At 38.5% G+C, this 13,199-nt stretch overlaps 1 long non-coding RNA gene across 1 annotated transcript; it reads left to right on the top strand.

Annotated features, from left to right (window-relative positions):
* The first annotated feature begins 202 nt into the window (after positions 1-202).
* On the top strand, positions 203-12,400 carry LOC121373822. Its single transcript, XR_005958137.1, has 6 exons — positions 203-309; positions 5,971-6,149; positions 7,109-7,298; positions 9,371-9,479; positions 11,697-11,819; positions 12,234-12,400. It is a non-coding gene; the product is annotated as an uncharacterized LOC121373822 (long non-coding RNA).
* The last annotated feature ends 799 nt before the right edge of the window (positions 12,401-13,199 follow it).

The raw sequence follows: 13,199 nt of genomic DNA, 5'->3' as shown, positions 1-13,199 counted from the left end.
TGTGACTAACTTTTACCTAAAACACTCGCAAATAGTTCAGTAATAAATTAATGCATTAGTGCATCACGTTCATACTATTGTCTCTTTTCACAGATTATAATTAAAATTTGCAAAACTAAAATGTACAGGCGAGGACGAAGCGAATGTAAATAGAAAGCTAGACCAGTCATGTGATCGTGTATTATTTAAAAAATGCAGATGCCCGGATATTAAAAGTGACGCCAACTTCACAAAGCATTCTGCTACTTTTGCTGATAATGACACAACAAAAATAGACCTAATGGATTTCTACATATTTATTCCTATATAGTAAGTAATATTTCTGTGTAAATAGCTTCACATTGTTGTACATAGGCCTATATATAGGCGAGAATTTGAGTTAGGGTTTGTTGGGGTGGAACGTAACCCAGTAACAAAGCGCTCGCCAGGTGCGCGTTCGGTTTAGGAATAACGATCGATCCCCGATTTCTCGTTTCAGCCAGTGTACCAAGACTGGTATATCAAATGCCGTGTTATGTGTTAACCTGTCTGCGGGATGGTACATATAAAATATCCATTGCTACTAATAGCAAAATGTAGCGTTTTTTCTCCAAATATCTGACGCCCAATAACCGATAATTAATACATCAATATGTTCTTGTGGTGTCGTTAAACAAAACAAACTTTAACTTTGACTAAATTAAAGTTGACAATATTCTTCAACACTTCCCGCTTCATTGCGGGGGTACAACTGATTATTTCGATTAATTGATTATTATTATTCTAATAAATAGCACCGGCCTCGATCGTGCAAAGCTGTCAACGTGTGGCAATTTTTAGGCGTGAGAAAATTAGAAGTCAAGGTCCAGGGACTGCAGGCTCTTGGTCAGGTCCAGGTCCCAAGCCCTGATCAATGGATCCATGGCAGGGCCGTAGCTAGGATTTTTTTTTTTTTGGGGGGGGGGGGTTGTAACTGAGTAGTTAATAGTCTAAAACTCCATTTCTGCCTCCCCCCCATGCCCCCATGCTAGCTACGGCCCTGCATGAGGCTAATCACCCTGGGTAAAACAGGGTTTTTTGTTTGTTTGTTGAAGCCCAAAATGGAGATATCTAAAAATCGAGCGAGTGCAGGTTTTAGTAAAAGTTTATTACGCTTAATGTTAAACCATATAAGTCGGTCGTCGGTAGTGATTGTTGGTACAGAACAGAGGGCAGGCTCCATATGCTGTATTACTACTAGTAGGTAACTAATACAGAGACCCAGGTCCCTGCACATAATTCCATTCAGCTCCAAAATACAAATCACTATTATTAAATAGTTTTATTTTTAAAAAGCGTGAGATTGTAGTAGCGTTGCGTGAGAGCGTGATCTTTCTTACAAATGTGTGAGACTCACGCCAAATGCGTGACAGTTGACAGGTATGATGGTGTCGTGGTTAAGCCATCGGACACAAGGCTGGTAAGTTCAGGGTTCGCAGCCAGGTACCGGCTCCCACCCAGAGCGAGTTTTAACGACTCAGTGGGTGGGTGTAAGACCATTACACCCTCTTCTCTCTCACTAACCACTAACCCACTGTTCTAAACAGACAACCAAGATAGCTGAGGTGTGTGCCCAGCACAGCGTGCTTGAATCTTAATTGGATATAAGCTCAAAAATTAGTTGAAATGAAAATGATGTGGAAGCTCGGCGTGAATAGCTGGTTACTATAGCCCATTTGCGTAACAAAAAGAATTGAAATTCGCATGCGACTCTATAACGAAGAACCTATATGAAGTCGAAAATCATGTTTTACACCCCCCCCCACCAAAAACCCCCACCCCACAACAACAACAACAAAACAATCTCGTTTTTTTTAAAAAGAAAAGTTACCCCCCCCCCCAAAAAAAAAAAACAAACACACAAAACAAACAAACAAACAAGGCAACTGATAGAATAGTAGCCAAGGGAAAAGCCTGCGCATGTCTGCCTTTAGTCTTTATGTATTGCATTATCAATTATCAAAGTCCGTTTGTGGCAAAAGGGAACCGATGAATTGGCATATACCTTTGTACAATTAAAAGGAAGAAGGAACTATTTCATTTAACGAGGTACTCAACACATTTTATTTACGGTTATATGGCGTCAGATATATGGTTAAGGACCACATAGATATTGAGAGAGGAAACCCGCTGTCGCCACTTCATGGGCTATTCTTTTTGATTAGCAGCAAGGGATCTTTTATATGCACCATCCCACAGACAGGGTAGTACATACCACGGCCTTTGATATACCAGTCGTGGAACACTGGCTGGAACGAGAAATAGCCCAATGGGCCCACCGACGGGGATCGATCCCAGACCGACTGCGCATCGAGCGGGCGCTTTAAAACTGGGCAACGTCCTGCCCCTTGTACAATACAAAATGCTAAAGCTAATATATAAACCCCCCATATTATTACATTTATAATTAAATACCAACTCTCATGTATGTATGTATTATGTATGTCTTTGTGTGTATGTGTGTGTTATGAAATTTGGTATTTAATTATAAATGTAATAATAATAATAATAATAATAATAATAATAATAATAATAATAATAATAATAATAATAATAATAATAATAAATAAATAAATATATATATATATATATATATATATATATATATATTAGCTTTAGCATTTTTTATTGTATTGATGGAAATGATACTTCCACACAGCTGACAGAAAGTCACACATGTCTTTCTTTGTACGCATACCTTTTTAAAAATATTGCAATTAGGAAAGAATCTGCCAACATAAACGTATGTCCCTTTTCTAAGTATCTATAATAAGTAACAATTTTTCAGAAAATTTACATTATTTATGCAAATTTAGCTTGATAGTAATGTATGTGTCCCGACTGTAAAATTATAAGTATGCTTTAGACCAATCTTCACAAGTAAACGTGGCTAGAAGACACCCGAACTACGAGAGAGCAAAGTTGAGAGAGTTTAGTGAAGTCAGAGGCGTATCTAGGAGGTGGGGGTGGTGTGGGGGCTGCCCCTAAATTTTACGATAGTTGTAATTTTATGATATATTCATTTTCATTTTTTTTACGATCCCCCCTCCAAACCTCCCCCAAAGTTCCCTTGGCATTCCACCTCATATCACTGGGTCCCTAAATGGATTTTCTGGATCCGCTACTGGAAGTACATGCAGTTCCAACATTTTAACCCTCCTGCCCCGGACTTTAAATCACTAGCGATGTCAGAGGCTAAGCCCCAGATAGGCGTGCTTGAAACCTTCGTGGTATATAAGCACGAAACATCCGTTCACGTTCAACATTTTAATAGGTCGTCCTTTGTCCTTATTTGTTGGTACTGCAAGGCACATATTAGGTGAATTTTCCTTGTTAAAAACCACGCACGTTCTACGTCTAGTTGTTTGGTAGTACAAGGCACGCATTAGGTGAATATTTCTTAGAAGCACCCACACACTTTCTGCGTTCGATTGATACTAGTTTGTTGGGGTGACCTTATTTCGTGCAAAAACCTCTCGTTAATCGGGCAATCTTCGAAAATAGTCGGGAAAAACCCCATCTAAATTTAAACTGGTCACAGGCGTTATCAACTTTCATCGTTGGATAACAAATACTCGTAAACAGTTATTTGTAATAATGAATTAAATAACTAGTGCATTTCCAATGTATTTAACTTCAGTTTGTACCACAATATATTAAATGTTATGACAAAAACGTTTAATCATTTATATAGGAGTAAAAAAAAAGTCCTTTTTCAAATATCACATGACTAGGTGACGGATAAAGACTTTATGTCTTCGGTGTGAATTCGGTTGACGGCTGTCACGGACAACAAGAGGTATGTACCTCTATTTTGTTTCCTGACAAACAGAGATGCTTCATACACAACGATATGTCTTGATGTATATTAGTGGGGTCATATTTGGCTGCCCCGTGACCATTTTTCGTGGACCAAAGTTTGAGGGTGGATATGAAATCTCTGGGACCTTTATAAAATGTTTAGCCCCATGTACCTCGCGAAAGTTCTAGCAAATCCACCAGAGGGCCAAATATACATAATGGAAATCGAAAGACGCCACATCTCACTTAATATACACGTTACAATCACGAATAAGGTGTCTATAACCATGGCAAGGAGGATGGCTAGTCTTTTTGTTGGGGTTATTTTTGTAGTTTGAAGGCATATTGACATTGAAATCCAAGATGGCCGTTGTTCACCACATTGATAATTAGAAAATGTCAGAGCTCTTGAAATATTTGGGTTAGATTACAAGTGAATACGGAGCAATGGCTGCACAATCTATTGGTGATATTATTTAGAAAATTTGACATCATATTGATCTTCAAATCCAAGATGGCCATTGTTCATAATATTTAAGGTAGTACTCCACCAAATAGCATCTCGGCTGGGTCAAAGTTCGAAGTGACCCGAACTTTTAATGGAGGAGTTAAAGCCGTGAGTCCTGCCATTGGTGATAAATGTGACAGTGGTTGCTTGCATCAAGTTCAGTTTTATGTAGGTAATAAATGCATGCAGTTTTATTTTGTGCAGTATCAGTGTGTCAGGCACTCTTGTGCTTGAAACATACATGGGGTGCCTGTAAAACTAAGCACTACCATTTTGTGTGGAATTGACGGGGCATGTAGCAACATCCTGTTATCTCGAAAATGAGCCATGAAAGGTGCCATTTGGCCTCAGATTACAGTTATCTTCCCATTTGGTTGTCCAAAATTCGGAAATTTGACCGCGCAAGTAGTCTGCTGTTTGACTGTGATTATTTCATGGCAGACAGCTATGAAGTGGCAACTGTTTAACTGAAGTGACAGGGGATAGCATGTAGTTTGTAAACATGTGTAACTTGTTGACATTGAAGACTTGTTTGTGGTAATTCCGGCCCATGCAAAAGTAGTGCTTTTTGTGTAAAATGCGTGTACTCCGGCCTGGTTTAGAGGGTGTGTCTGTTTAAACCAATATGCTGGGAGAAAGAGCTGGACAACAGGGGTTGTCCTTTTCAGGGTATGTGTCCCCCATGCAGGCAAAGGTACATACAAAACTTCACGGGCCTGCTGATATTAATAAAAATGTTATAGCCACTAAGGCTATATAAAAATATATAGCAAAATTAATTGTGGTCTGAGGCCATTTAACTCAGTCACTACTTTGGGTGAGGTGTTGTAGTATTCATATCTATGGTTCATATTTTGGTTGATACGTTGTGTATAGTAGTTTTAAGCCAATATCTTAACACTGTCACCAGTGGGATTTTAATTGGTATAGTCCAACCTATAGAGAAAGTGACATTTTGTGGTATGTCCTAATTATCATACATTCCGGTTTTTAACTGATGTGTAACTGCCATTTTGAATTAATTAGTAATCATGGAGTCATTTTTTGAACATGTGCAATATCTTTTAGACAAAAAAACTGAATTTAATGTAGGTGAACATGCATGTAGCATGTGGTTATAGGTTCCATGAATGCTGATGGATATGGCCGCCAGAAAGTGCATTGGCCTAACACCCCTGCACCCAAAATAGAGAAAGCTCACAGACTGGCATACATGATAAGACACAAGAAATGGCCATCTGATATGGCAGTTCACAAAGGAGTGCTTGAAATCTCTCATTTGTGTCACAATAGGCAGTGCATAAATGCCGAACATTTGACATTAGAAACGCATGTAAATAACAGTGATAGAATTAATTGCAAACACCAGGGCCTGTGTCTCGAGGGACATAGAGCACACTGTCTGTTGTGAGGTATTGTTAGTCTGTGGGGTTTTTTTTTAATTGTGTGTGTTATTGGAACTTGTGGGGATATGTTTTAGATTTTGCGTAATTATGTTCGACTTTCGAGGGCGAAGCGTGATTTTTTAAGATGTAGATTTTTTCATATTTTTCATCTTCTTGGTGTTTTTCATACAGTGCGTACAGAACCTTTCTTTTCTGACATCTTTTAATTTTATATGTCATTGTTTTTTGTCAATTTAGTTGCAGAGTTCTGTTATGTTCGACTTTGTGCAAAGCTGAAATGACCTTACTACCCGATGAGAATTAACATCCCATATCCCTTGACAACTTAACTAATGACTCTACAGGCCCATTATTGATGCTGTGCACTGCACTGTGTACCCACCCTGAGAAGTTTCTGCTGAAAGTTGTGGGTCTTGGTAATGATTTTCTAATGCTTTTATTGACAGCCTCAGATTTTTGTGTGTTTGTATTAAATTTAGTCATTTGTAACATGTTGGGTCCGAGACAATAGTCTATGCACTTCCTTAAGTCGGTGTCATTGTTAGTGGCAATTTTGAAATGCGAATTGAGAAAGGTACTCTTAACCAGCCAGCTTTTACTTGCATTTTTGCAGACAAATGAATGTTTTATACATTTGTTGTGATTGCCTTGATAACAGGCTGCGATGGCATCAGATGTGTATGACAGTGCATGCATGAATTTCGGAATGTTTCCTGCGTGTATTCTATAAGCCTGTTCATACTCTGCCTGGCACCTAAAAGCAATGTCACTGGAGAATTTGATCTGTAATTTCTTTTTGTCAGATATTGTCCGTCCTGGCATCATATTTTCAACACATTTTGCACCTTTAACAAACTTGCGATGATTTTCTGAAACATGTCGTGTGTCGATTAACATTTGTGGTTCGATGTCGGTAACATTTTGCTGGTATAACTCTTCAGCACCTTTAGCATCCAGGTCTGTTGTCATGTAATGTACGTCAAGACCGTCATTTTGTAGATCAGTTAAACAGTCCTTAGCCCTAGTTTTTTCATCTCCAATGGACATTGTCTTTGGGATATTGCGAGAGCATATTGGATCATTCAGACATGTATGTGATTGACTAATGCCGTGACGTTTGGAGCATAATTAATTTTTTGTAGCAATAGCCAACACTTGCTTCTGTGATGAGTTGTGTTCTGTTGCTGTGTAGACCACCTGAGTGGAGTCTTTCCAACCCCAGAATATAATGGAATGTTGTACATGCCATCACATTGTAAATTTACTGCATTTGGTTAACAACCCCTGATAGTGTTTATTGTTTTAAGATTGTTTCTCCTAGCCTGCATGTCGGTTTTCTTACTGTTTATAATAGTGTCACATACTTTGTTTGCAGTTTTTTGACACCCCGCAACACACAGTGCTGGTATGTTCATGCAGAGACACAGGAGCCGGAAGTTTTGAACCCCAATGGGCATTTTCGTTAGACCGATCTGCACTGACACATTTGGCTGAGCTGCCTTATGACCTCGACACTTTCGCTTTGGATTGTCCACCTCTGTGTACAAGTTGTACATACCAGAGTGGTATGTACAAATGTTACAGCACAAACGCTGCCGGGTGCACACACCCCTTCTTTCTTCCGCCGGGAAATCCCACATCAGTTGACGATGGCATTCTGGAGCCAAAGTGCGGTGGTCGTTATATGTACTATTCATCATTTGCTCCAGTTTGCCCATGTGGAGGACCCTGTATGTGTCGGCCTCTGATCTGTTGATAAAACCCAAATAGAAGTCCATAAATACTAGCACTACCTCATTTCTTAATGTTTTCTGGTATCTAGCATTTTCATTGATAGATTATCTCCCTTGGACTGTTTGACTGTTTTCACCAGTGCTACCATGCCAAGTTGACATTGTTTGCAAGCCATATTTTTCAAATCTGACTGTTTGTGATTGTGTTTGTAATCACATAAATAGTGTATTTATCCAACAAAAATGTGATTTGCATGCTACAAGGTATGTAATGTGTAACTTTCATATAAAAGGTATAATTTAATTGCTTTTTTCTAATTTTTTCACCTTTCCAACCTATCTCTGCCCTGATACATGCCTGTAAGAACTATTGTAAGAAGTCAATTAGAATATGTAGGGTATTCAGATTAAGTACATTAGCATTATTTACCTTGAACCTATGGTGCTGTTGAAACACTGCTCGGTTTCAGTTGGTGGGTCTGCCACAGATCGCAGTATTCGGTATGGCGCTGTCGTCGGCAATTGTCCAACTTGGACATTATGATCCTCAGTGTCCAAGACTTTTTTTGTCATGGACTTGGTTAGTCTGGCTGTCCGTCTCATTTCGTACACACCTGTATCCACTTTCGCACACTTCCTGGATTTATTATGTCGAATGTCCCCTTTCTTAAATCCACATTTTGCACTTTTTCTCACTGGCGGCATTTTAAAATTTGTTAAATAGTCTAATAGGAATGGGTGATTATTTTTAGTCAAGTGACAGTTGTGAAATGACTGTAGCAGCATGCTTGCTTTTAATATAGTTTAAGCAGCTGACCTAATTACCAGTGATTTAAATTGATGTTGAGAGGGACACCCATCTGTGAGCTAATTGTTTGACAGTTTGACTCCTCACAACAGTAACCTCTGACCTAGAGGTGTGATACACCTTGTTTCTTAACTTTGCTTACATTCCTGCAATGCTTGGTATTGTACAACTTGGCACATTTAAAAAGACCCATGACACTGGACTACTTTCTAATAAATGTTGGTTAAAGAGACCTGCCCGTAGCAGAAGTTTCTAATTTTTAGGTTACGAGAGAAAATAATTCACTAGTCACTGTATGTAGGTGACATGGTGCATTCATAGTGCTGGGATTAACAAGTATATCACACATAATATGCATAATCAAACACAGGTTATTATCGTCAACTGTACTCCTTGAAGACACAAAAGAACACAACATTACATTTCATATTATTTTAGTATGTAGTTACGAACATTGTCATATGCACTTTCATAAGCGCTTGACTCCAAATAGGACATTGCAGTCAACTTAATACTTTATCTTATAAAACATGTGAACCTGCCATTCACCAAAAACAGGTTATTCGACACTTTCTGAAACAGTGCAGTTCTGCTTATAGGTAGTACTCCACCAAATAGCATCTCGGCTGGGTCAAAGTTCGAAGTGAAACATACATGGGGTGCCTGTAAATCTAAGCACTACCATTTTGTGCGGAATTGACGGGGCTTGTAACAACATCCTGTTATCTCGAAAATGAGCCATGAAAGGTGCCATTTAACTCAGTCAATACTTTGGGTGAGGTGTTGTAGTATTCATATCTATGGTTCATATTTTGGTTGATACGTTGTGTATAGTAGTTTTAGGCCAATATCTTAACAGTCACCAATGGGATTTTAATTGGTATAGTCCAACCTATACATGAGAAAATGCTGGAACCCTTTTAACTAATTGATACAGAATAATAAATGAGGTGTCTATTTCCACTAAACAGCGCATTCACAATCATTTTATGGATCTTGTTTACAATGTGATGCCATTTTGGAAAGTGCAATATATTTCGAAATAATTTGACGTCCATTAGAACTAAATTCAATGAATATGCATTGTTATTAACAGAAACCTAGTCTATCTCACAAAACTGAACAGATTAGATGCTGATGCTGAGCTGTCTGTGTACTGGCTGTTCATCGGAGTGTTAGCTCCAACCAGGACCAATAGAAGAGGGGTATGTGAGAAAGGAATGACAGACATAGATGGTGCTTAATCAGTGTTGTTTGAAAAATTAGTCAGATGGGAGCTTTATTGTTTCTTTTTTATTTTGTTAGTGCCACTTTTATCCCAGGTTTCTGGCAATCTAATTAAAATTAGCTCCACTATTACATGTGGACCTAACAGCAGCCCGTTGGAGCTCATGACCAGTCGACCTTTCGTTCGACCAATCAAAACCTTACTTGCAAAATCGTGCCAGTGATTTGAAAAGAATTTGAAAACATTCGGGATTATGCTGAGGGTATAAGAAATGATTCGGGTGAATTACGAAGTATGCCGGAAACTAATTGCAATATATAATTTTATATAAAATTCGTTTCAAGACGAAACAAAAACCGTGATGGTATAGCCATAAAATCTGTTTATACTAGAATACAATCCAGAGTTTATCACTTCACTTTTCCCCCTGTTTTTTCAGTGTTGAAATAGACCCACAAGTTCGCCCATTGCATAAATAGTCTCGCTCGATATTTTTAGAATTTGTATACTCCCAAATAATGCTATAAAAGGAAAAGTGTAATTGGTCGATATTAAAATTGTTATTTATAGATGAAATGTCACCTGGACATGGGAGTCCACGCAATGCTGTTAGATCTACTGGTAGACCCAGTAGAGCTAATTTTAATCAGACTGGGTTTCTGAATGGTTTGAGTTACCCATGTCACAACACACGAAGTTCAGGACAAAGGTGTTATGTGGGCTTTCATGGTTTCTAATGGAGATAGGAGGTAATTATCTAGGAGAGCTCGAGCTTCTTTAATTGCTTCGTAGTACATTTCTCATATATAGCCCGTTTACCATGACAAGCAATATGACAGTTACTATCGATCCAACCAAGCGATGATGACAGCTAGGATCATTATTTAGTTACAAAGTGACATCTATATGGTTTGGACCTTTCCTCTAGATATAGAACATACTGGAATGATCTGTCAGATCATGTATTGACATATGAGTATCATATTTACATATGAGTGTTGATGACTATTGACTATAGGTTGTAATGTACCAATCATGTGATTGTCAGACCAGAGTTCGAAGTGCACCATCAAATGTTTAAGGAGTAAACCGTAACTATGGCTGTGATTGGTGGATATATGTGACACTGGTTATTTGTGCAAATAATATGACAAATGCCCCATCAGTTCCACATGTTTTATTACCTGAACAATTATTACACTAGTGACATTTGGTACTTGTCAATAACTGGGGTGGCAATAAATATTTCTACTGGCATTTTGTGCGGAACAGAGGGTGGATACTGTAAACATCCTGTAAGTGCTTAAAACGATACGTGACAGTAGAGTTTCTTCGAAGAATTATCAATAGGAGGTACCACATTGTCAGTGTATATACTGGCCCGGTGGTTTGAAACGTTGCTTCTGTTAGTTTTATTAAGAATTGGTCGTCAATAGGAATTTATTTGATCTACTGGAACCTACACAGCAATTTCCACACACAAAAAAAATTTATCATTAATATTCAGGTTTGTCTGTTAATTAGTTGGTACCAGTCTATAAGAATTCATAATGGATGACTTTTGGCACCATTTGAAATATCTGCTTGATAAAAAAGCGAAGTTAATGTTGGACATTAGAAATGCACTGTCTGACAGGGTAGTGTCACACCCGATGGGTATGGGAAACAGATAATTGTGTGGCCTTCTTCCCAAAGAGCAAAAGTTGAGAGAGCCCATCGGTTGGCCTACATGACACAGAATAAATTACTTCCCACAGACATGGTTGTGTACCATGGGATTTTTGAAATAAGCCATTTATGTCATGTTCGCTGTTGTGTAAATGCAAGTCACCTGGTTTTGGAACCCAGGCCTGCTAATAAGAGTAGAAAAGAATGTAAACTGTAGCCAACAGCATGTACCACACCGTCTTCTGTGAGATGAACTGCTTTTAAAATCAATGTTTTCTTTTACTATTTAATTTTTATTTGTCTGAAATTTATTTTTTGCGTTATTATGCTCGGCTTTTTTGTGTTTGATGCTTTGTTGCAGCATAATGCCTTTCTGATATGTTTGTTGTTCCTGCTGAATCTCATACAGTGTATGCAGAGATTTTCTAGTTTGACATCTTTTATACTCAACAGATTTCTTTTTAAGCTGCTGCCTAAATTTGTACGCTTGCATTTTTAAAAAAAGATTTTACAACTTTATTTCCAGGTGGGAAGCTGCAGCCCATACGCTGTGACAGCTGTATTACAGATTCAGCGGGCCCGTTGTTGATGCTGTGTACTGCGCTGTGAGCTCTGCCGGCAAAGGTTTTTGAGAATGTTGTGTGTCTCGGTAAAGAATGTCTTAGGCATCTGTTTTCTACCTCACACTTTTGTGTATTCGTGTTGAATTTGGTGTGTTGCAGTATCTTTGGGCCTAGGCGGTAGTCGACACATGCTCTTAAAGTGTTAGTGTTTTCTTCTGTAGTATCAATTTGAAAGTTATTATTTAGGAAACAACTCTTAGAGATCCAGTTGTGTGTAATATTTCTACAGACATGTGAGTATCTTTTACACTCGCGAGTGTAGGATATTGCACGCATGAATTTAGAAATATTTCCTGCATGCATTTTAAAGGCTTGATCATATTCTGATGGCAATGTCATTGGAAAACCTAGATTGTAATTTAACTCTCTCTGTTTTTTTCTACCTGGCATCATTGTTTCTACTGAATTAGAATTTTTGACAAATTTTCTTTGGTTTTCAGAAAGGTACCTGGTGTCAAGAAGAAAATGCGGTTCGATGTTAGTGACATTTTCCTGATATAGTTCAGTGGCAGTTTTGAAACCCTTTGTTTCCGGATCTGTCGTCAGGTATTGTACTTCTAAATTGTTCTTACTTTTAATTTGTAGTAAACAATCTTTTGCCCATTCCTTTTTATTTCCTATCGACATTGCCATGGGAATGTCACACGAACATACATATTTTCTGCACATTTTTGCGAATTATTTATACTGTGCCGTTTTGAACATAATTTATTTTTTTTTGGAAATTGCTATAACCTTTTTGTCTTTTGTAGTGTGTTCTACAGCAGTATATACCACTTGCATGGCAGGTTGGAACGGTGTTTTTGCCTATGCCAGAATACAGGGCATTGTTATACATGCCATCACATTGAATGTTGATAATGTTGGATTGTGTACCCCTGACTTTGTTAATTACTTTAAGTTCCTCCCGTTTGGCGTACATGTCTTCTTGATTTACTTGTGTGATTGTGTCAGCTACTTTATTGCTATTTTTCTGACAGCCCTTATGTGAAGGTGGGGGGATATTTAAGCAGGTACACAGCAACCGAAAATTGGTGATACTTATTGGCATTTTTGTGAGGCCTACTTGTACTGTGACATTAGGTTGTGTTTGTCGTCTGCCCCTGCCCCTCTGTGTGTGTGTCTGTGTTTCTGTGTACAGATTAAATGTTGGTGACTTGTACATGCATGGTGTGCAGTGGACTTGCTGGCGGGTGCAGACACCTCTTTGCTCCTCTGTGGCAAAGTTGAATTTTAGTCGACCTGAATTGCAGTTGGGAACGGCATGGGCATGTTCTCTCCAAACCCTGTTCATCATGTCCCCCAGCTTGCCTATGTGAATCAGCCTGTAGGAGTCTGCCTCAGGCCTGTTAATCAAAGGTACCCTCATTTAACTTCAGTGTAAGTAACCACTGTTACTGTATTCC

This window comes from Gigantopelta aegis, chromosome 5, assembly GCF_016097555.1.
Source record: "Gigantopelta aegis isolate Gae_Host chromosome 5, Gae_host_genome, whole genome shotgun sequence".
Taxonomy (NCBI): Eukaryota; Metazoa; Mollusca; class Gastropoda; order Neomphalida; family Peltospiridae; genus Gigantopelta; species Gigantopelta aegis.
Note: the sequence above shows the minus strand (reverse complement) of the source record. Positions and strands in the feature narration are given on the sequence as shown.